Source organism: Martes martes, assembly GCF_963455335.1.
Source record: "Martes martes genome assembly, chromosome: 18".
Lineage (NCBI taxonomy): Eukaryota > Metazoa > Chordata > Mammalia > Carnivora > Mustelidae > Martes > Martes martes.
The window spans coordinates 19,041,253-19,062,010 of record NC_137906.1 but is presented as its reverse complement, the minus strand read 5'-3'; positions in this window follow the sequence as shown (position 1 = coordinate 19,062,010).

Genomic DNA, 20,758 nt, shown 5'->3' with positions numbered 1-20,758 from the left:
AGGGGCCGACATCTCGGTCGGCCCCCGACCCCAGGCCCTGCAGGCAGCCTTCCCTGGGCTTCCGCCTCCACCCGCCGCGCCCACTCTCTCGCTCTCGGCCAGAGAGGCCTGCACGCCCAAGGCCGCTCGGCTCCAGGCTTCTCGCTCGGAGGGAAGGCTGTGGTGCTCACTCGAGCTTTCCAGGCTCAGCTTTCCGAAGGCATGCTTCTCCGTGGAGCGACGAGTGCGGGGTGGTGCTGTTGGCATGCCCCCCTCTCTTGTTTCTCCCAGGGAGCTCCAGGGGGCCGGAACGCGGGCCATGCCACAGAGGCCGAGGCAGCCACCAGCTTCCCACCTCCGCTTCGGAGCGCTGCCCCGGGAGAGCCCGGCCCCACGGCCCGGGCGCTCCGGCCTCCCGAAGCGGGACGCTTCCACTCTCCTGCGTGCTTCTCTCTCCGCACTCGTCTTTCCCCGGACGTCGTTCTCCCCGGAGCACGGTGTTGCTGTGAATTCAGGGCCCCGCTGTCTCGCTCTCGTGCCCGGCCCATGCTTCCAAAGTGCCTGACTCCCTGAAGCCCGCCGCCGGACCGGAGGCGCGGGCGGCACCCACACGTCCCCGGGGTGGAGGCCCGAGCCGGCAGAGCGTGGGCGTCCTCCACTGCGTCTGAGGGAAGGCTCTGGGACTGAGGGGAAGGGGGAGCTGACAGGGACCGCTCCGTGACGCGCGCAGAAGGAGCTGAGGGTCTGGCCTTGCTCTGAGCTCCTAGGGGCCACAAGCGCTTCTCTCTTCACAGGACGGAGTGGGGCTTGCTGGGCCACTGCCTCGTCCTGACGCTCTCCCTTGGCAGGAGCTCTGCGCTTCCACCGCCCGTCTCGGGCAGGGCTCCCTGCTCAGAGCCACCCCAGAGAGGCTGGTGGAAGGCCGGCGCGGCCGTTCGGCTCTCTCCGCGAGCCGGCTGTGCAGCCCGGGGCTTTCCGAACGCTTGCTCCACTGGGGTCGTCCGAAGGCTCTCTGCAGCTGAGGGAAACGAGGCTGCTGTCAGACGTTCTCCCGCGCCCTACGAACTAGGCCGTTTGTCCTGCTCCATGCGGCGCTTTACCGTCGCAGCAGTAGCCGCTTTCGCAGCCCTTCTGCGGGGCTACGGTGAGGCCGAGAGAAGGGGCCGACATCTCGGTCGGCCCCCGACCCCAGGCCCTGCAGGCAGCCTTCCCTGGGCTTCCGCCCCCACCCGCCGCGCCCACTCTCTCGCTCTCGGCCAGAGAGGCCTGCACGCCCAAGGCCGCTCGGCTCCAGGCTTCTCGCTCGGAGGGAAGGCTGTGGTGCTCACTCGAGCTTTCCAGGCTCAGCTTTCCGAAGGCATGCTTCTCCGTGGAGCGACGAGTGCGGGGTGGTGCTGTTGGCATGCCCCCCTCTCTTGTTTCTCCCAGGGAGCTCCAGGGGGCCGGAACGCGGGCCATGCCACAGAGGCCGAGGCAGCCACCAGCTTCCCACCTCCGCTTCGGAGCGCTGCCCCGGGAGAGCCCGGCCCCACGGCCCGGGCGCTCCGGCCTCCCGAAGCGGGACGCTTCCACTCTCCTGCGTGCTTCTCTCTCCGCACTCGTCTTTCCCCGGACGTCGTTCTCCCCGGAGCACGGTGTTGCTGTGAATTCAGGGCCCCGCTGTCTCGCTCTCGTGCCCGGCCCATGCTTCCAAAGTGCCTGACTCCCTGAAGCCCGCCGCCGGACCGGAGGCGCGGGCGGCACCCACACGTCCCCGGGGTGGAGGCCCGAGCCGGCAGAGCGTGGGCGTCCTCCACTGCGTCTGAGGGAAGGCTCTGGGACTGAGGGGAAGGGGGAGCTGACAGGGACCGCTCCGTGACGCGCGCAGAAGGAGCTGAGGGTCTGGCCTTGCTCTGAGCTCCTAGGGGCCACAAGCGCTTCTCTCTTCACAGGACGGAGTGGGGCTTGCTGGGCCACTGCCTCGTCCTGACGCTCTCCCTTGGCAGGAGCTCTGCGCTTCCACCGCCCGTCTCGGGCAGGGCTCCCTGCTCAGAGCCACCCCAGAGAGGCTGGTGGAAGGCCGGCGCGGCCGTTCGGCTCTCTCCGCGAGCCGGCTGTGCAGCCCGGGGCTTTCCGAACGCTTGCTCCACTGGGGTCGTCCGAAGGCTCTCTGCAGCTGAGGGAAACGAGGCTGCTGTCAGACGTTCTCCCGCGCCCTACGAACTAGGCCGTTTGTCCTGCTCCATGCGGCGCTTTACCGTCGCAGCAGTAGCCGCTTTCGCAGCCCTTCTGCGGGGCTACGGTGAGGCCGAGAGAAGGGGCCGACATCTCGGTCGGCCCCCGACCCCAGGCCCTGCAGGCAGCCTTCCCTGGGCTTCCGCCCCCACCCGCCGCGCCCACTCTCTCGCTCTCGGCCAGAGAGGCCTGCACGCCCAAGGCCGCTCGGCTCCAGGCTTCTCGCTCGGAGGGAAGGCTGTGGTGCTCACTCGAGCTTTCCAGGCTCAGCTTTCCGAAGGCATGCTTCTCCGTGGAGCGACGAGTGCGGGGTGGTGCTGTTGGCATGCCCCCCTCTCTTGTTTCTCCCAGGGAGCTCCAGGGGGCCGGAACGCGGGCCATGCCACAGAGGCCGAGGCAGCCACCAGCTTCCCACCTCCGCTTCGGAGCGCTGCCCCGGGAGAGCCCGGCCCCACGGCCCGGGCGCTCCGGCCTCCCGAAGCGGGACGCTTCCACTCTCCTGCGTGCTTCTCTCTCCGCACTCGTCTTTCCCCGGACGTCGTTCTCCCCGGAGCACGGTGTTGCTGTGAATTCAGGGCCCCGCTGTCTCGCTCTCGTGCCCGGCCCATGCTTCCAAAGTGCCTGACTCCCTGAAGCCCGCCGCCGGACCGGAGGCGCGGGTGGCACCCACACGTCCCCGGGGTGGAGGCCCGAGCCGGCAGAGCGTGGGCGTCCTCCACTGCGTCTGAGGGAAGGCTCTGGGACTGAGGGGAAGGGGGAGCTGACAGGGACCGCTCCGTGACGCGCGCAGAAGGAGCTGAGGGTCTGGCCCTTGCTCTGTGCTCCTAGGGGCCACAAGCGCTTCTCTCTTCACGGGACGGAGTGGGGCTTGCTGGGCCACTGCCTCGTCCTGACGCTCTTCCTTGGCAGGAGCTCTGCGCTTCCACCGCCCGCTTCGGGCAGGGCTCCCTGCTCAGAGCCACCCCAGAGAGGCTGGTGGGAGGCCGGCGCAGCCGTTCGGCTCTCTCTGCGAGCCGGCTGTGCAGCCCGGGGCTTTCCGAACGCTTGCTCCGCTGGGGTCGTCCGAAGGCTCTCTGCAGCTGAGGGAAACGAGGCTGCTGTCAGACGTTCTCCCGCGCCCTCCGAACTAGGCCGTTTGGCCTGCTCCATGTGGCGCTTCACCGTGGCAGCAGGAGCCGCTTTCGCAGCCCTTCTGCGGGGCTACGGTGAGGCCGAGAGAAGGGGCCGACATCTCGGTCGGCCACCGACCCCAGGCCCTGCAGGCAGCCTTCCCTGGGCTTCCGCCTCCACCCGCCGCGCCCACTCTCTCGCTCTCGGCCAGAGAGGTCTGCACGCCCAAGGCCGCTCGGCTCCAGGCTTCTCGCTCGGAGGGAAGGCTGTGGTGCTCACTCGAGCTTTCCAGGCTCAGCTTTCCGAAGGCATGCTTCTCCGTGGAGCGACGAGTGCGGGGTGGTGCTGTTGGCATGCCCCCCTCTCTTGTTTCTCCCAGGGAGCTCCAGGGGGCCGGAACGCGGGCCATGCCACAGAGGCCGAGGCAGCCACCAGCTTCCCACCTCCGCTTCGGAGCGCTGCCCCGGGAGAGCCCGGCCCCACGGCCCGGGCGCTCCGGCCTCCCGAAGCGGGACGCTTCCACTCTCCTGCGTGCTTCTCTCTCCGCACTCGTCTTTCCCCGGACGTCGTTCTCCCCGGAGCACGGTGTTGCTGTGAATTCAGGGCCCCGCTGTCTCGCTCTCGTGCCCGGCCCATGCTTCCAAAGTGCCTGACTCCCTGAAGCCCGCCGCCGGACCGGAGGCGCGGGCGGCACCCACACGTCCCCGGGGTGGAGGCCCGAGCCGGCAGAGCGTGGGCGTCCTCCACTGCGTCTGAGGGAAGGCTCTGGGACTGAGGGGAAGGGGGAGCTGACAGGGACCGCTCCGTGACGCGCGCAGAAGGAGCTGAGGGTCTGGCCCTTGCTCTGTGCTCCTAGGGGCCACAAGCGCTTCTCTCTTCATGGGACGGAGTGGGGCTTGCTGGGCCACTGCCTCCTCCTGACACTCTCCCTTGATAGGAGCTCTGCGCTTCCACCGACCGCTTCGGGCAGGGCTTCCTGCTCAGAGCCACCCCAGAGAGGCTGGTGGGAGGCCGGCGCGGCCGTTCGGCTCTCTCCGCGAGCCGGCTGTGCAGCCCGGGGCTTTCCGAACGCTTGCTCCGCTGGGTCGTCCGAAGGCTCTCGGCAGCTGAGGGAAACGAGGCTGCTGTCAGACGTTCTCCCGCGCCCTCCGAACTAGGCCGTTTGGCCTGCTCCATGTGGCGCTTCACCGTCGCAGCAGGAGCCGCTTTCGCAGCCCTTCTGCGGGGCTACGGTGAGGCCGAGAGAAGGGGCCGACATCTCGGTCGGCCCCCGACCCCAGGCCCTGCAGGCAGCCTTCCCTGGGCTTCCGCCTCCACCCGCCGCGCCCACTCTCTCGCTCTCGGCCAGAGAGGCCTGCACGCCCAAGGCCGCTCGGCTCCAGGCTTCTCGCTCGGAGGGAAGGCTGTGGTGCTCACTCGAGCTTTCCAGGCTCAGCTTTCCGAAGGCATGCTTCTCCGTGGAGCGACGAGTGCGGGGTGGTGCTGTTGGCATGCCCCCCTCTCTTGTTTCTCCCAGGGAGCTCCAGGGGGCCGGAACGCGGGCCATGCCACAGAGGCCGAGGCAGCCACCAGCTTCCCACCTCCGCTTCGGAGCGCTGCCCCGGGAGAGCCCGGCCCCACGGCCCGGGCGCTCCGGCCTCCCGAAGCGGGACGCTTCCACTCTCCTGCGTGCTTCTCTCTCCGCACTCGTATTTCCCCGGACGTCGTTCTCCCCGGAGCACGGTGTTGCTGTGAATTCAGGGCCCCGCTGTCTCGCTCTCGTGCCCGGCCCATGCTTCCAAAGTGCCTGACTCCCTGAAGCCCGCCGCCGGACCGGAGGCGCGGGCGGCACCCACACGTCCCCGGGGTGGAGGCCCGAGCCGGCAGAGCGTGGGCGTCCTCCACTGCGTCTGAGGGAAGGCTCTGGGACTGAGGGGAAGGGGGAGCTGACAGGGACCGCTCCGTGACGCGCGCAGAAGGAGCTGAGGGTCTGGCCCTTGCTCTGTGCTCCTAGGGGCCACAAGCGCTTCTCTCTTCACGGGACGGAGTGGGGCTTGCTGGGCCACTGCCTCGTCCTGACGCTCTCCCTTGGCAGGAGCTCTGCGCTTCCACCGCCCGTCTCGGGCAGGGCTCCCTGCTCAGAGCCACCCCAGAGAGGCTGGTGGAAGGCCGGCGCGGCCGTTCGGCTCTCTCCGCGAGCCGGCTGTGCAGCCCGGGGCTTTCCGAACGCTTGCTCCGCTGGGGTCTTCCGAAGGCTCTCTGCAGCTGAGGGAAACGAGGCTGCTGTCAGACGTTCTCCCGCGCCCTCCGAACTAGGTCGTTTGTCCTGCTCCATGCGGCGCTTCACCGTCGCAGCAGGAGCCGCTTTCGCAGCCCTTCTGCGGGGCTACGGTGAGGCCGAGAGAAGGGGCCGACATCTCGGTCGGCCACCGACCCCAGGCCCTGCAGGCAGCCTTCCCTGGGCTTCCGCCTCCACCCGCTGCGCCCACTCTCTCGCTCTCGGCCAGAGAGGTCTGCACGCCCAAGGCCGCTCGGCTCCAGGCTTCTCGCTCGGAGGGAAGGCTGTGGTGCTCACTCGAGCTTACCAGGCTCAGCTTTCCGAAGGCATGCTTCTCCGTGGAGCGACGAGTGCGGGGTGGTGCTGTTGGCATGCCCCCCTCTCTTGTTTCTCCCAGGGAGCTCCAGGGGGCCGGAACGCGGGCCATGCCACAGAGGCCGAGACAGCCACCAGCTTCCCACCTCCGCTTCGGAGCGCTGCCCCGGGAGAGCCCGGCCCCACGGCCCGGGCGCTCCGGCCTCCCGAAGCGGGACGCTTCCACTCTCCTGCGTGCTTCTCTCTCCGCACTCGTCTTTCCCCGGACGTCGTTCTCCCCGGAGCACGGTGTTGCTGTGAATTCAGGGCCCCGCTGTCTCGCTCTCGTGCCCGGCCCATGCTTCCAAAGTGCCTGACTCCCTGAAGCCCGCCGCCGGACCGGAGGCGCGGGCGGCACCCACACGTCCCCGGGGTGGAGGCCCGAGCCGGCAGAGCGTGGGCGTCCTCCACTGCGTCTGAGGGAAGGCTCTGGGACTGAGGGGAAGGGGGAGCTGACAGGGACCGCTCCGTGACGCGCGCAGAAGGAGCTGAGGGTCTGGCCCTTGCTCTGTGCTCCTAGGGGCCACAAGCGCTTCTCTCTTCCCGGGACGGAGTGGGGCTTGCTGGGCCACTGCCTCGTCCTGACGCTCTCCCTTGGCAGGAGCTCTGCGCTTCCACCGCCCGCTTCGGGCAGGGCTCCCTGCTCAGAGCCACCCCAGAGAGGCTGGTGGGAGGCCGGCGCAGCCGTTCGGCTCTCTCCGCGAGCCGGCTGTGCAGCCCGGGGCTTTCCGAACGCTTGCTCCGCTGGGGTCGTCCGAAGGCTCTCTGCAGCTGAGGGAAACGAGGCTGCTGTCAGACGTTCTCCCGCGCCCTCCGAACTAGGCCGTTTGGCCTGCTCCATGTGGCGCTTCACCGTGGCAGCAGGAGCCGCTTTCGCAGCCCTTCTGCGGGGCTACGGTGAGGCCCAGAGAAGGGGCCGACATCTCGGTCGGCCACCGACCCCAGGCCCTGCAGGCAGCCTTCCCTGGGCTTCCGCCTCCACCCGCCGCGCCCACTCTCTCGCTCTCGGCCAGAGAGGTCTGCACGCCCAAGGCCGCTCGGCTCCAGGCTTCTCGCTCGGAGGGAAGGCTGTGGTGCTCACTCGAGCTTTCCAGGCTCAGCTTTCCGAAGGCATGCTTCTCCGTGGAGCGACGAGTGCGGGGTGGTGCTGTTGGCATGCCCCCCTCTCTTGTTTCTCCCAGGGAGCTCCAGGGGGCCGGAACGCGGGCCATGCCACAGAGGCCGAGGCAGCCACCAGCTTCCCACCTCCGCTTCGGAGCGCTGCCCCGGGAGAGCCCGGCCCCACGGCCCGGGCGCTCCGGCCTCCCGAAGCGGGACGCTTCCACTCTCCTGCGTGCTTCTCTCTCCGCACTCGTCTTTCCCCGGACGTCGTTCTCCCCGGAGCACGGTGTTGCTGTGAATTCAGGGCCCCGCTGTCTCGCTCTCGTGCCCGGCCCATGCTTCCAAAGTGCCTGACTCCCTGAAGCCCGCCGCCGGACCGGAGGCGCGGGCGGCACCCACACGTCCCCGGGGTGGAGGCCCGAGCCGGCAGAGCGTGGGCGTCCTCCACTGCGTCTGAGGGAAGGCTCTGGGACTGAGGGGAAGGGGGAGCTGACAGGGACCGCTCCGTGACGCGCGCAGAAGGAGCTGAGGGTCTGGCCCTTGCTCTGTGCTCCTAGGGGCCACAAGCGCTTCTCTCTTCACGGGACGGAGTGGGGCTTGCTGGGCCACTGCCTCTTCCTGACGCTCTCCCTTGGCAGGAGCTCTGCGCTTCCACCGCCCGCTTCCGGCAGGGCTCCCTGCTCAGAGCCACCCCAGAGAGGCTGGTGGGAGGCCGGCGTAGCCTTTCGGCTCTCTCCACGAGCCGGCTGTGCAACCCGGGGCTTTCCGAACGCTTGCTCCGCTGGGGTCTTCCGAAGGCTCTCTGCAGCTGAGGGAAAAGAGGCTGCTGTCTGACGTTCTCCCGCGCCCCCCCAACTAGGCCGTTTGTCCTGCTCCATGTGGCGCTTCACCGTCGCAGCAGTAGCCGCTTTCGCAGCCCTTCTGCGGGGCTACGGTGAGGCCGAGAGAAGGGGCCGACATCTCGGTCGGCCCCCGACCCCAGGCCCTGCAGGCAGCCTTCCCTGGGCTTCCGCCTCCACCCGCCGCGCCCACTCTCTCGCTCTCGGCCAGAGAGGCCTGCACGCCCAAGGCCGCTCGGCTCCAGGCTTCTCGCTCGGAGGGAAGGCTGTGGTGCTCACTCGAGCTTTCCAGGCTCAGCTTTCCGAAGGCATGCTTCTCCATGGAGCGACTAGTGCGGGGTGGTGCTGTTGGCATGCCCCCCTCTCTTGTTTCTCCCAGGGAGCTCCAGGGGACCGGAACGCGGGCCATGCCACAGAGGCCGCGGCAGCCAACAGCTTCCCACCTCCGCTTCGGAGCGCTGCCCCGGGAGAGCCCGGCCCCACGGCCCGGGCGCTCCGGCCTCCCGAAGCGGGACGCTTCCACTCTCCTGCGTGCTTCTCTCTCCGCACTCGTCTTTCCCCGGACGTCGTTCTCCCCGGAGCACGGTGTTGCTGTGAATTCAGGGCCCCGCTGTCTCGCTCTCGTGCCCGGCCCATGCTTCCAAAGTGCCTGACTCCCTGAAGCCCGCCGCCGGACCGGAGGCGCGGGCGGCACCCACACGTCCCCGGGGTGGAGGCCCGAGCCGGCAGAGCGTGGGCGTCCTCCACTGCGTCTGAGGGAAGGCTCTGGGACTGAGGGGAAGGGGGAGCTGACAGGGACCGCTCCGTGACGCGCGCAGAAGGAGCTGAGGGTCTGGCCTTGCTCTGAGCTCCTAGGGGCCACAAGCGCTTCTCTCTTCACAGGACGGAGTGGGGCTTGCTGGGCCACTGCCTCGTCCTGACGCTCTCCCTTGGCAGGAGCTCTGCGCTTCCACCGCCCGTCTCGGGCAGGGCTCCCTGCTCAGAGCCACCCCAGAGAGGCTGGTGGAAGGCCGGCGCGGCCGTTCGGCTCTCTCCGCGAGCCGGCTGTGCAGCCCGGGGCTTTCCGAACGCTTGCTCCACTGGGGTCGTCCGAAGGCTCTCTGCAGCTGAGGGAAACGAGGCTGCTGTCAGACGTTCTCCCGCGCCCTACGAACTAGGCCGTTTGTCCTGCTCCATGCGGCGCTTTACCGTCGCAGCAGTAGCCGCTTTCGCAGCCCTTCTGCGGGGCTACGGTGAGGCCGAGAGAAGGGGCCGACATCTCGGTCGGCCCCCGACCCCAGGCCCTGCAGGCAGCCTTCCCTGGGCTTCCGCCCCCACCCGCCGCGCCCACTCTCTCGCTCTCGGCCAGAGAGGCCTGCACGCCCAAGGCCGCTCGGCTCCAGGCTTCTCGCTCGGAGGGAAGGCTGTGGTGCTCACTCGAGCTTTCCAGGCTCAGCTTTCCGAAGGCATGCTTCTCCGTGGAGCGACGAGTGCGGGGTGGTGCTGTTGGCATGCCCCCCTCTCTTGTTTCTCCCAGGGAGCTCCAGGGGGCCAGAACGCGGGCCATGCCACAGAGGCCGAGGCAGCCACCAGCTTCCCACCTCCGCTTCGGAGCGCTGCCCCGGGAGAGCCCGGCCCCACGGCCCGGGCGCTCCGGCCTCCCGAAGCGGGACGCTTCCACTCTCCTGCGTGCTTCTCTCTCCGCACTCGTCTTTCCCCGGACGTCGTTCTCCCCGGAGCACGGTGTTGCTGTGAATTCAGGGCCCCGCTGTCTCGCTCTCGTGCCCGGCCCATGCTTCCAAAGTGCCTGACTCCCTGAAGCCCGCCGCCGGACCGGAGGCGCGGGCGGCACCCACACGTCCCCGGGGTGGAGGCCCGAGCCGGCAGAGCGTGGGCGTCCTCCACTGCGTCTGAGGGAAGGCTCTGGGACTGAGGGGAAGGGGGAGCTGACAGGGACCGCTCCGTGACGCGCGCAGAAGGAGCTGAGGGTCTGGCCTTGCTCTGAGCTCCTAGGGGCCACAAGCGCTTCTCTCTTCACAGGACGGAGTGGGGCTTGCTGGGCCACTGCCTCGTCCTGACGCTCTCCCTTGGCAGGAGCTCTGCGCTTCCACCGCCCGTCTCGGGCAGGGCTCCCTGCTCAGAGCCACCCCAGAGAGGCTGGTGGAAGGCCGGCGCGGCCGTTCGGCTCTCTCCGCGAGCCGGCTGTGCAGCCCGGGGCTTTCCGAACGCTTGCTCCGCTGGGGTCGTCCGAAGGCTCTCTGCAGCTGAGGGAAACGAGGCTGCTGTCAGACGTTCTCCCGCGCCCTCCGAACTAGGCCGTTTGGCCTGCTCCATGTGGCGCTTCACCGTGGCAGCAGGAGCCGCTTTCGCAGCCCTTCTGCGGGGCTACGGTGAGGCCGAGAGAAGGGGCCGACATCTCGGTCGGCCACCGACCCCAGGCCCTGCAGGCAGCCTTCCCTGGGCTTCCGCCTCCACCCGCCGCGCCCACTCTCTCGCTCTCGGCCAGAGAGGTCTGCACGCCCAAGGCCGCTCGGCTCCAGGCTTCTCGCTCGGAGGGAAGGCTGTGGTGCTCACTCGAGCTTTCCAGGCTCAGCTTTCCGAAGGCATGCTTCTCCGTGGAGCGACGAGTGCGGGGTGGTGCTGTTGGCATGCCCCCCTCTCTTGTTTCTCCCAGGGAGCTCCAGGGGGCCGGAACGCGGGCCATGCCACAGAGGCCGAGGCAGCCACCAGCTTCCCACCTCCGCTTCGGAGCGCTGCCCCGGGAGAGCCCGGCCCCACGGCCCGGGCGCTCCGGCCTCCCGAAGCGGGACGCTTCCCCTCTCCTGCGTGCTTCTCTCTCCGCACTCGTCTTTCCCCGGACGTCGTTCTCCCCGGAGCACGGTGTTGCTGTGAATTCAGGGCCCCGCTGTCTCGCTCTCGTGCCCGGCCCATGCTTCCAAAGTGCCTGACTCCCTGAAGCCCGCCGCCGGACCGGAGGCGCGGGCGGCACCCACACGTCCCCGGGGTGGAGGCCCGAGCCGGCAGAGCGTGGGCGTCCTCCACTGCGTCTGAGGGAAGGCTCTGGGACTGAGGGGAAGGGGGAGCTGACAGGGACCGCTCCGTGACGCGCGCAGAAGGAGCTGAGGGTCTGGCCCTTGCTCTGTGCTCCTAGGGGCCACAAGCGCTTCTCTCTTCCCGGGACGGAGTGGGGCTTGCTGGGCCACTGCCTCGTCCTGACGCTCTCCCTTGGCAGGAGCTCTGCGCTTCCACCGCCCGCTTCGGGCAGGGCTCCCTGCTCAGAGCCACCCCAGAGAGGCTGGTGGGAGGCCGGCGCAGCCGTTCGGCTCTCTCCGCGAGCCGGCTGTGCAGCCCGGGGCTTTCCGAACGCTTGCTCCGCTGGGGTCGTCCGAAGGCTCTCTGCAGCTGAGGGAAACGAGGCTGCTGTCAGACGTTCTCCCGCGCCCTCCGAACTAGGCCGTTTGGCCTGCTCCATGTGGCGCTTCACCGTGGCAGCAGGAGCCGCTTTCGCAGCCCTTCTGCGGGGCTACGGTGAGGCCCAGAGAAGGGGCCGACATCTCGGTCGGCCACCGACCCCAGGCCCTGCAGGCAGCCTTCCCTGGGCTTCCTCCTCCACCCGCCGCGCCCACTCTCTCGCTCTCGGCCAGAGAGGTCTGCACGCCCAAGGCCGCTCGGCTCCAGGCTTCTCGCTCGGAGGGAAGGCTGTGGTGCTCACTCGAGCTTTCCAGGCTCAGCTTTCCGAAGGCATGCTTCTCCGTGGAGCGACGAGTGCGGGGTGGTGCTGTTGGCATGCCCCCCTCTCTTGTTTCTCCCAGGGAGCTCCAGGGGGCCGGAACGCGGGCCATGCCACAGAGGCCGAGGCAGCCACCAGCTTCCCACCTCCGCTTCGGAGCGCTGCCCCGGGAGAGCCCGGCCCCACGGCCCGGGCGCTCCGGCCTCCCGAAGCGGGACGCTTCCACTCTCCTGCGTGCTTCTCTCTCCGCACTCGTCTTTCCCCGGACGTCGTTCTCCCCGGAGCACGGTGTTGCTGTGAATTCAGGGCCCCGCTGTCTCGCTCTCGTGCCCGGCCCATGCTTCCAAAGTGCCTGACTCCCTGAAGCCCGCCGCCGGACCGGAGGCGCGGGCGGCACCCACACGTCCCCGGGGTGGAGGCCCGAGCCGGCAGAGCGTGGGCGTCCTCCACTGCGTCTGAGGGAAGGCTCTGGGACTGAGGGGAAGGGGGAGCTGACAGGGACCGCTCCGTGACGCGCGCAGAAGGAGCTGAGGGTCTGGCCCTTGCTCTGTGCTCCTAGGGGCCACAAGCGCTTCTCTCTTCACGGGACGGAGTGGGGCTTGCTGGGCCACTGCCTCTTCCTGACGCTCTCCCTTGGCAGGAGCTCTGCGCTTCCACCGCCCGCTTCCGGCAGGGCTCCCTGCTCAGAGCCACCCCAGAGAGGCTGGTGGGAGGCCGGCGTAGCCTTTCGGCTCTCTCCACGAGCCGGCTGTGCAACCCGGGGCTTTCCGAACGCTTGCTCCGCTGGGGTCTTCCGAAGGCTCTCTGCAGCTGAGGGAAAAGAGGCTGCTGTCTGACGTTCTCCCGCGCCCCCCCAACTAGGCCGTTTGTCCTGCTCCATGTGGCGCTTCACCGTCGCAGCAGTAGCCGCTTTCGCAGCCCTTCTGCGGGGCTACGGTGAGGCCGAGAGAAGGGGCCGACATCTCGGTCGGCCCCCGACCCCAGGCCCTGCAGGCAGCCTTCCCTGGGCTTCCGCCTCCACCCGCCGCGCCCACTCTCTCGCTCTCGGCCAGAGAGGCCTGCACGCCCAAGGCCGCTCGGCTCCAGGCTTCTCGCTCGGAGGGAAGGCTGTGGTGCTCACTCGAGCTTTCCAGGCTCAGCTTTCCGAAGGCATGCTTCTCCATGGAGCGACTAGTGCGGGGTGGTGCTGTTGGCATGCCCCCCTCTCTTGTTTCTCCCAGGGAGCTCCAGGGGACCGGAACGCGGGCCATGCCACAGAGGCCGCGGCAGCCAACAGCTTCCCACCTCCGCTTCGGAGCGCTGCCCCGGGAGAGCCCGGCCCCACGGCCCGGGCGCTCCGGCCTCCCGAAGCGGGACGCTTCCACTCTCCTGCGTGCTTCTCTCTCCGCACTCGTCTTTCCCCGGACGTCGTTCTCCCCGGAGCACGGTGTTGCTGTGAATTCAGGGCCCCGCTGTCTCGCTCTCGTGCCCGGCCCATGCTTCCAAAGTGCCTGACTCCCTGAAGCCCGCCGCCGGACCGGAGGCGCGGGCGGCACCCACACGTCCCCGGGGTGGAGGCCCGAGCCGGCAGAGCGTGGGCGTCCTCCACTGCGTCTGAGGGAAGGCTCTGGGACTGAGGGGAAGGGGGAGCTGACAGGGACCGCTCCGTGACGCGCGCAGAAGGAGCTGAGGGTCTGGCCTTGCTCTGAGCTCCTAGGGGCCACAAGCGCTTCTCTCTTCACAGGACGGAGTGGGGCTTGCTGGGCCACTGCCTCGTCCTGACGCTCTCCCTTGGCAGGAGCTCTGCGCTTCCACCGCCCGTCTCGGGCAGGGCTCCCTGCTCAGAGCCACCCCAGAGAGGCTGGTGGAAGGCCGGCGCGGCCGTTCGGCTCTCTCCGCGAGCCGGCTGTGCAGCCCGGGGCTTTCCGAACGCTTGCTCCACTGGGGTCGTCCGAAGGCTCTCTGCAGCTGAGGGAAACGAGGCTGCTGTCAGACGTTCTCCCGCGCCCTACGAACTAGGCCGTTTGTCCTGCTCCATGCGGCGCTTTACCGTCGCAGCAGTAGCCGCTTTCGCAGCCCTTCTGCGGGGCTACGGTGAGGCCGAGAGAAGGGGCCGACATCTCGGTCGGCCCCCGACCCCAGGCCCTGCAGGCAGCCTTCCCTGGGCTTCCGCCCCCACCCGCCGCGCCCACTCTCTCGCTCTCGGCCAGAGAGGCCTGCACGCCCAAGGCCGCTCGGCTCCAGGCTTCTCGCTCGGAGGGAAGGCTGTGGTGCTCACTCGAGCTTTCCAGGCTCAGCTTTCCGAAGGCATGCTTCTCCGTGGAGCGACGAGTGCGGGGTGGTGCTGTTGGCATGCCCCCCTCTCTTGTTTCTCCCAGGGAGCTCCAGGGGGCCAGAACGCGGGCCATGCCACAGAGGCCGAGGCAGCCACCAGCTTCCCACCTCCGCTTCGGAGCGCTGCCCCGGGAGAGCCCGGCCCCACGGCCCGGGCGCTCCGGCCTCCCGAAGCGGGACGCTTCCACTCTCCTGCGTGCTTCTCTCTCCGCACTCGTCTTTCCCCGGACGTCGTTCTCCCCGGAGCACGGTGTTGCTGTGAATTCAGGGCCCCGCTGTCTCGCTCTCGTGCCCGGCCCATGCTTCCAAAGTGCCTGACTCCCTGAAGCCCGCCGCCGGACCGGAGGCGCGGGCGGCACCCACACGTCCCCGGGGTGGAGGCCCGAGCCGGCAGAGCGTGGGCGTCCTCCACTGCGTCTGAGGGAAGGCTCTGGGACTGAGGGGAAGGGGGAGCTGACAGGGACCGCTCCGTGACGCGCGCAGAAGGAGCTGAGGGTCTGGCCTTGCTCTGAGCTCCTAGGGGCCACAAGCGCTTCTCTCTTCACAGGACGGAGTGGGGCTTGCTGGGCCACTGCCTCGTCCTGACGCTCTCCCTTGGCAGGAGCTCTGCGCTTCCACCGCCCGTCTCGGGCAGGGCTCCCTGCTCAGAGCCACCCCAGAGAGGCTGGTGGAAGGCCGGCGCGGCCGTTCGGCTCTCTCCGCGAGCCGGCTGTGCAGCCCGGGGCTTTCCGAACGCTTGCTCCGCTGGGGTCGTCCGAAGGCTCTCTGCAGCTGAGGGAAACGAGGCTGCTGTCAGACGTTCTCCCGCGCCCTCCGAACTAGGCCGTTTGGCCTGCTCCATGTGGCGCTTCACCGTGGCAGCAGGAGCCGCTTTCGCAGCCCTTCTGCGGGGCTACGGTGAGGCCGAGAGAAGGGGCCGACATCTCGGTCGGCCACCGACCCCAGGCCCTGCAGGCAGCCTTCCCTGGGCTTCCGCCTCCACCCGCCGCGCCCACTCTCTCGCTCTCGGCCAGAGAGGTCTGCACGCCCAAGGCCGCTCGGCTCCAGGCTTCTCGCTCGGAGGGAAGGCTGTGGTGCTCACTCGAGCTTTCCAGGCTCAGCTTTCCGAAGGCATGCTTCTCCGTGGAGCGACGAGTGCGGGGTGGTGCTGTTGGCATGCCCCCCTCTCTTGTTTCTCCCAGGGAGCTCCAGGGGGCCGGAACGCGGGCCATGCCACAGAGGCCGAGGCAGCCACCAGCTTCCCACCTCCGCTTCGGAGCGCTGCCCCGGGAGAGCCCGGCCCCACGGCCCGGGCGCTCCGGCCTCCCGAAGCGGGACGCTTCCCCTCTCCTGCGTGCTTCTCTCTCCGCACTCGTCTTTCCCCGGACGTCGTTCTCCCCGGAGCACGGTGTTGCTGTGAATTCAGGGCCCCGCTGTCTCGCTCTCGTGCCCGGCCCATGCTTCCAAAGTGCCTGACTCCCTGAAGCCCGCCGCCGGACCGGAGGCGCGGGCGGCACCCACACGTCCCCGGGGTGGAGGCCCGAGCCGGCAGAGCGTGGGCGTCCTCCACTGCGTCTGAGGGAAGGCTCTGGGACTGAGGGGAAGGGGGAGCTGACAGGGACCGCTCCGTGACGCGCGCAGAAGGAGCTGAGGGTCTGGCCCTTGCTCTGTGCTCCTAGGGGCCACAAGCGCTTCTCTCTTCACGGGACGGAGTGGGGCTTGCTGGGCCACTGCCTCCTCCTGACACTCTCCCTTGATAGGAGCTCTGCGCTTCCACCGACCGCTTCGGGCAGGGCTTCCTGCTCAGAGCCACCCCAGAGAGGCTGGTGGGAGGCCGGCGCGGCCGTTCGGCTCTCTCCGCGAGCCGGCTGTGCAGCCCGGGGCTTTCCGAACGCTTGCTCCGCTGGGTCGTCCGAAGGCTCTCGGCAGCTGAGGGAAACGAGGCTGCTGTCAGACGTTCTCCCGCGCCCTCCGAACTAGGCCGTTTGTCCTGCTCCATGTGGCGCTTCACCGTCGCAGCAGGAGCCGCTTTCGCAGCCCTTCTGCGGGGCTACGGTGAGGCCGAGAGAAGGGGCCGACATCTCGGTCGGCCCCTGACCCCAGGCCCTGCAGGCAGCCTTCCCTGGGCTTCCGCCTCCACCCGCCGCGCCCACTCTCTCGCTCTCGGCCAGAGAGGCCTGCACGCCCAAGGCCGCTCGGCTCCAGGCTTCTCGCTCGGAGGGAAGGCTGTGGTGCTCACTCGAGCTTTCCAGGCTCAGCTTTCCGAAGGCATGCTTCTCCGTGGAGCGACGAGTGCGGGGTGGTGCTGTTGGCATGCCCCCCTCTCTTGTTTCTCCCAGGGAGCTCCAGGGGGCCGGAACGCGGGCCATGCCACAGAGGCCGAGGCAGCCACCAGCTTCCCACCTCCGCTTCGGAGCGCTGCCCCGGGAGAGCCCGGCCCCACGGCCCGGGCGCTCCGGCCTCCCGAAGCGGGACGCTTCCACTCTCCTGCGTGCTTCTCTCTCCGCACTCGTCTTTCCCCGGACGTCGTTCTCCCCGGAGCACGGTGTTGCTGTGAATTCAGGGCCCCGCTGTCTCGCTCTCGTGCCCGGCCCATGCTTCCAAAGTGCCTGACTCCCTGAAGCCCGCCGCCGGACCGGAGGCGCGGGCGGCACCCACACGTCCCCGGGGTGGAGGCCCGAGCCGGCAGAGCGTGGGCGTCCTCCACTGCGTCTGAGGGAAGGCTCTGGGACTGAGAGGAAGGGGGAGCTGACAGGGACCGCTCCGTGACGCGCGCAGAAGGAGCTGAGGGTCTGGCCCTTGCTCTGTGCTCCTAGGGGCCACAAGCGCTTCTCTCTTCACGGGATGGAGTGGGGCTTGCTGGGCCACTGCCTCGTCCTGACGCTCTCCCTTGGCAGGAGCTCTGCGCTTCCACCGCCCGCTTCGGGCAGGGCTCCCTGCTCAGAGCCACCCCAGAGAGGCTGGTGGGAGGCCGGCGCGGCCGTTCGGCTCTCTCCGCGAGCCGGCTGTGCAGCCCGGGGCTTTCCGAACGCTTGCTCCGCTGGGTCGTCCGAAGGCTCTCTGCACCTGAGGGAAAAGAGGCTGCTGTCTCTCGTTCTCCCGCGCCCCCCCAACTAGGCCGTTTGTCCTGCTCCATGTGGCGCTTCACCGTCGCAGCAGTAGCCGCTTTCGCAGCCCTTCTGCGGGGCTACGGTGAGGCCGAGAGAAGGGGCCGACATCTCGGTCGGCCCCCGACCCCAGGCCCTGCAGGCAGCCTACCCTGGGCTTCCGCCTCCACCCGCCGCGCCCACTCTCTCCCTCTCGGCCAGAGAGGCCTGCACGCCCAAGGCCGCTCGGCTCCAGGCTTCTCGCTCGGAGGGAAGGCTGTGGTGCTCACTCGAGCTTTCCAGGCTCAGCTTTCCGAAGGCATGCTTCTCCATGGAGCGACTAGTGCGGGGTGGTGCTGTTGGCATGCCCCCCTCTCTTGTTTCTCCCAGGGAGCTCCAGGGGACCGGAACGCGGGCCATGCCACAGAGGCCGCGGCAGCCAACAGCTTCCCACCTCCGCTTCGGAGCGCTGCCCCGGGAGAGCCCGGCCCCACGGCCCGGGCGCTCCGGCCTCCCGAAGCGGGACGCTTCCACTATCCTGCGTGCTTCTCTCTCCGCACTCGTCTTTCCCCGGACGTCGTTCTCCCCGGAGCACGGTGTTGCTGTGAATTCAGGGCCCCGCTGTCTCGCTCTCGTGCCCGGCCCATGCTTCCAAAGTGCCTGACTCCCTGAAGCCCGCCGCCGGACCGGAGGCGCGGGCGGCACCCACACGTCCCCGGGGTGGAGGCCCGAGCCGGCAGAGCGTGGGCGTCCTCCACTGCGTCTGAGGGAAGGCTCTGGGACTGAGGGGAAGGGGGAGCTGACAGGGACCGCTCCGTGACGCGCGCAGAAGGAGCTGAGGGTCTGGCCTTGCTCTGAGCTCCTAGGGGCCACAAGCGCTTCTCTCTTCACAGGACGGAGTGGGGCTTGCTGGGCCACTGCCTCGTCCTGACGCTCTCCCTTGGCAGGAGCTCTGCGCTTCCACCGCCCGTCTCGGGCAGGGCTCCCTGCTCAGAGCCACCCCAGAGAGGCTGGTGGAAGGCCGGCGCGGCCGTTCGGCTCTCTCCGCGAGCCGGCTGTGCAGCCCGGGGCTTTCCGAACGCTTGCTCCACTGGGGTCGTCCGAAGGCTCTCTGCAGCTGAGGGAAACGAGGCTGCTGTCAGACGTTCTCCCGCGCCCTACGAACTAGGCCGTTTGTCCTGCTCCATGCGGCGCTTTACCGTCGCAGCAGTAGCCGCTTTCGCAGCCCTTCTGCGGGGCTACGGTGAGGCCGAGAGAAGGGGCCGACATCTCGGTCGGCCCCCGACCCCAGGCCCTGCAGGCAGCCTTCCCTGGGCTTCCGCCCCCACCCGCCGCGCCCACTCTCTCGCTCTCGGCCAGAGAGGCCTGCACGCCCAAGGCCGCTCGGCTCCAGGCTTCTCGCTCGGAGGGAAGGCTGTGGTGCTCACTCGAGCTTTCCAGGCTCAGCTTTCCGAAGGCATGCTTCTCCGTGGAGCGACGAGTGCGGGGTGGTGCTGTTGGCATGCCCCCCTCTCTTGTTTCTCCCAGGGAGCTCCAGGGGGCCGGAACGCGGGCCATGCCACAGAGGCCGAGGCAGCCACCAGCTTCCCACCTCCGCTTCGGAGCGCTGCCCCGGGAGAGCCCGGCCCCACGGCCCGGGCGCTCCGGCCTCCCGAAGCGGGACGCTTCCACTCTCCTGCGTGCTTCTCTCTCCGCACTCGTCTTTCCCCGGACGACGTTCTCCCCGGAGCACGGTGTTGCTGTGAATTCAGGGCCCCGCTGTCTCGCTCTCGTGCCCGGCCCATGCTTCCAAAGTGCCTGACTCCCTGAAGCCCGCCGCCGGACCGGAGGCGCGGGCGGCACCCACACGTCCCCGGGGTGGAGGCCCGAGCCGGCAGAGCGTGGGCGTCCTCCACTGCGTCTGAGGGAAGGCTCTGGGACTGAGGGGAAGGGGGAGCTGACAGGGACCGCTCCGTGACGCGCGCAGAAGGAGCTGAGGGTCTGGCCTTGCTCTGAGCTCCTAGGGGCCACAAGCGCTTCTCTCTTCACAGGACGGAGTGGGGCTTGCTGGGCCACTGCCTCGTCCTGACGCTCTCCCTTGGCAGGAGCTCTGCGCTTCCACCGCCCGTCTCGGGCAGGGCTCCCTGCTCAGAGCCACCCCAGAGAGGCTGGTGGAAGGCCGGCGCGGCCGTTCGGCTCTCTCCGCGAGCCGGCTGTGCAGCCCGGGGCTTTCCGAACGCTTGCTCCACTGGGGTCGTCCGAAGGCTCTCTGCAGCTGAGGGAAACGAGGCTGCTGTCAGACGTTCTCCCGCGCCCTACGAACTAGGCCGTTTGTCCTGCTCCATGCGGCGCTTTACCTTCGCAGCAGTAGCCGCTTTCGCAGCCCTTCTGCGGGGCTACGGTGAGGCCGAGAGAAGGGGCCGACATCTCGGTCGGCCCCCGACCCCAGGCCCTGCAGGCAGCCTTCCCTGGGCTTCCGCCCCCACCCGCCGCGCCCACTCTCTCGCTCTCGGCCAGAGAGGCCTGCACGCCCAAGGCCGCTCGGCTCCAGGCTTCTCGCTCGGAGGGAAGGCTGTGGTGCTCACTCGAGCTTTCCAGGCTCAGCTTTCCGAAGGCATGCTTCTCCGTGGAGCGACGAGTGCGGGGTGGTGCTGTTGGCATGCCCCCCTCTCTTGTTTCTCCCAGGGAGCTCCAGGGGGCCGGAACGCGGGCCATGCCACAGAGGCCGAGGCAGCCACCAGCTTCCCACCTCCGCTTCGGAGCGCTGCCCCGGGAGAGCCCGGCCCCACGGCCCGGGCGCTCCGGCCTCCCGAAGCGGGACGCTTCCACTCTCCTGCGTGCTTCTCTCTCCGCACTCGTCTTTCCCCGGACGTCGTTCTCCCCGGAGCACGGTGTTGCTGTGAATTCAGGGCCCCGCTGTCTCGCTCTCGTGCCCGGCCCATGCTTCCAAAGTGCCTGACTCCCTGAAGCCCGCCGCCGGACCGGAGGCGCGGGCGGCACCCACACGTCCCCGGGGTGGAGGCCCGAGCCGGCAGAGCGTGGGCGTCCTCCACTGCGTCTGAGGGAAGGCTCTGGGACTGAGGGGAAGGGGGAGCTGACAGGGACCGCTCCGTGACGCGCGCAGAAGGAGCTGAGGGTCTGGCCCTTGCTCTGTGCTCCTAGGGGCCACAAGCGCTTCTCTCTTCATGGGACGGAGTGGGGCTTGCTGGGCCACTGCCTCCTCCTGACACTCTCCCTTGATAGGAGCTCTGCGCTTCCACCGACCGCTTCGGGCAGGGCTTCCTGCTCAGAGCCACCCCAGAGAGGCTGGTGGGAGGCCGGCGCGGCCGTTCGGCTCTCTCCGCGAGCCGGCTGTGCAGCCCGGGGCTTTCCGAACGCTTGCTCCGCTGGGTCGTCCGAAGGCTCTCTGCAGCTGAGGGAAACGAGGCTGCTGTCAGACGTTCTCCCGCGCCCTCCGAACTAGGCCGTTTGTCCTGCTCCATGTGGCGCTTCACCGTCGCAGCAGGAGCCGCTTTCGCAGCCCTTCTGCGGGGCTACGGTGAGGCCGAGAGAAGGGGCCGACATCTCGGTCGGCCCCCGACCCCAGGCCCTGCAGGCAGCCTTCCCTGGGCTTCCGCCTCCACCCGCCGCGCCCACTCTCTCGCTCTCGGCCAGAGAGGCCTGCACGCCCAAGGCCGCTCGGCTCCAGGCTTCTCGCTCGGAGGGAAGGCTGTGGTGCTCACTCGAGCTTTCCAGGCTCAGCTTTCCGAAGGCATGCTTCTCCGTGGAGCGACGAGTGCGGGGTGGTGCTGTTGGCATGCCCCCCTCTCTTGTTTCTCCCAGGGAGCTCCAGGGGGCC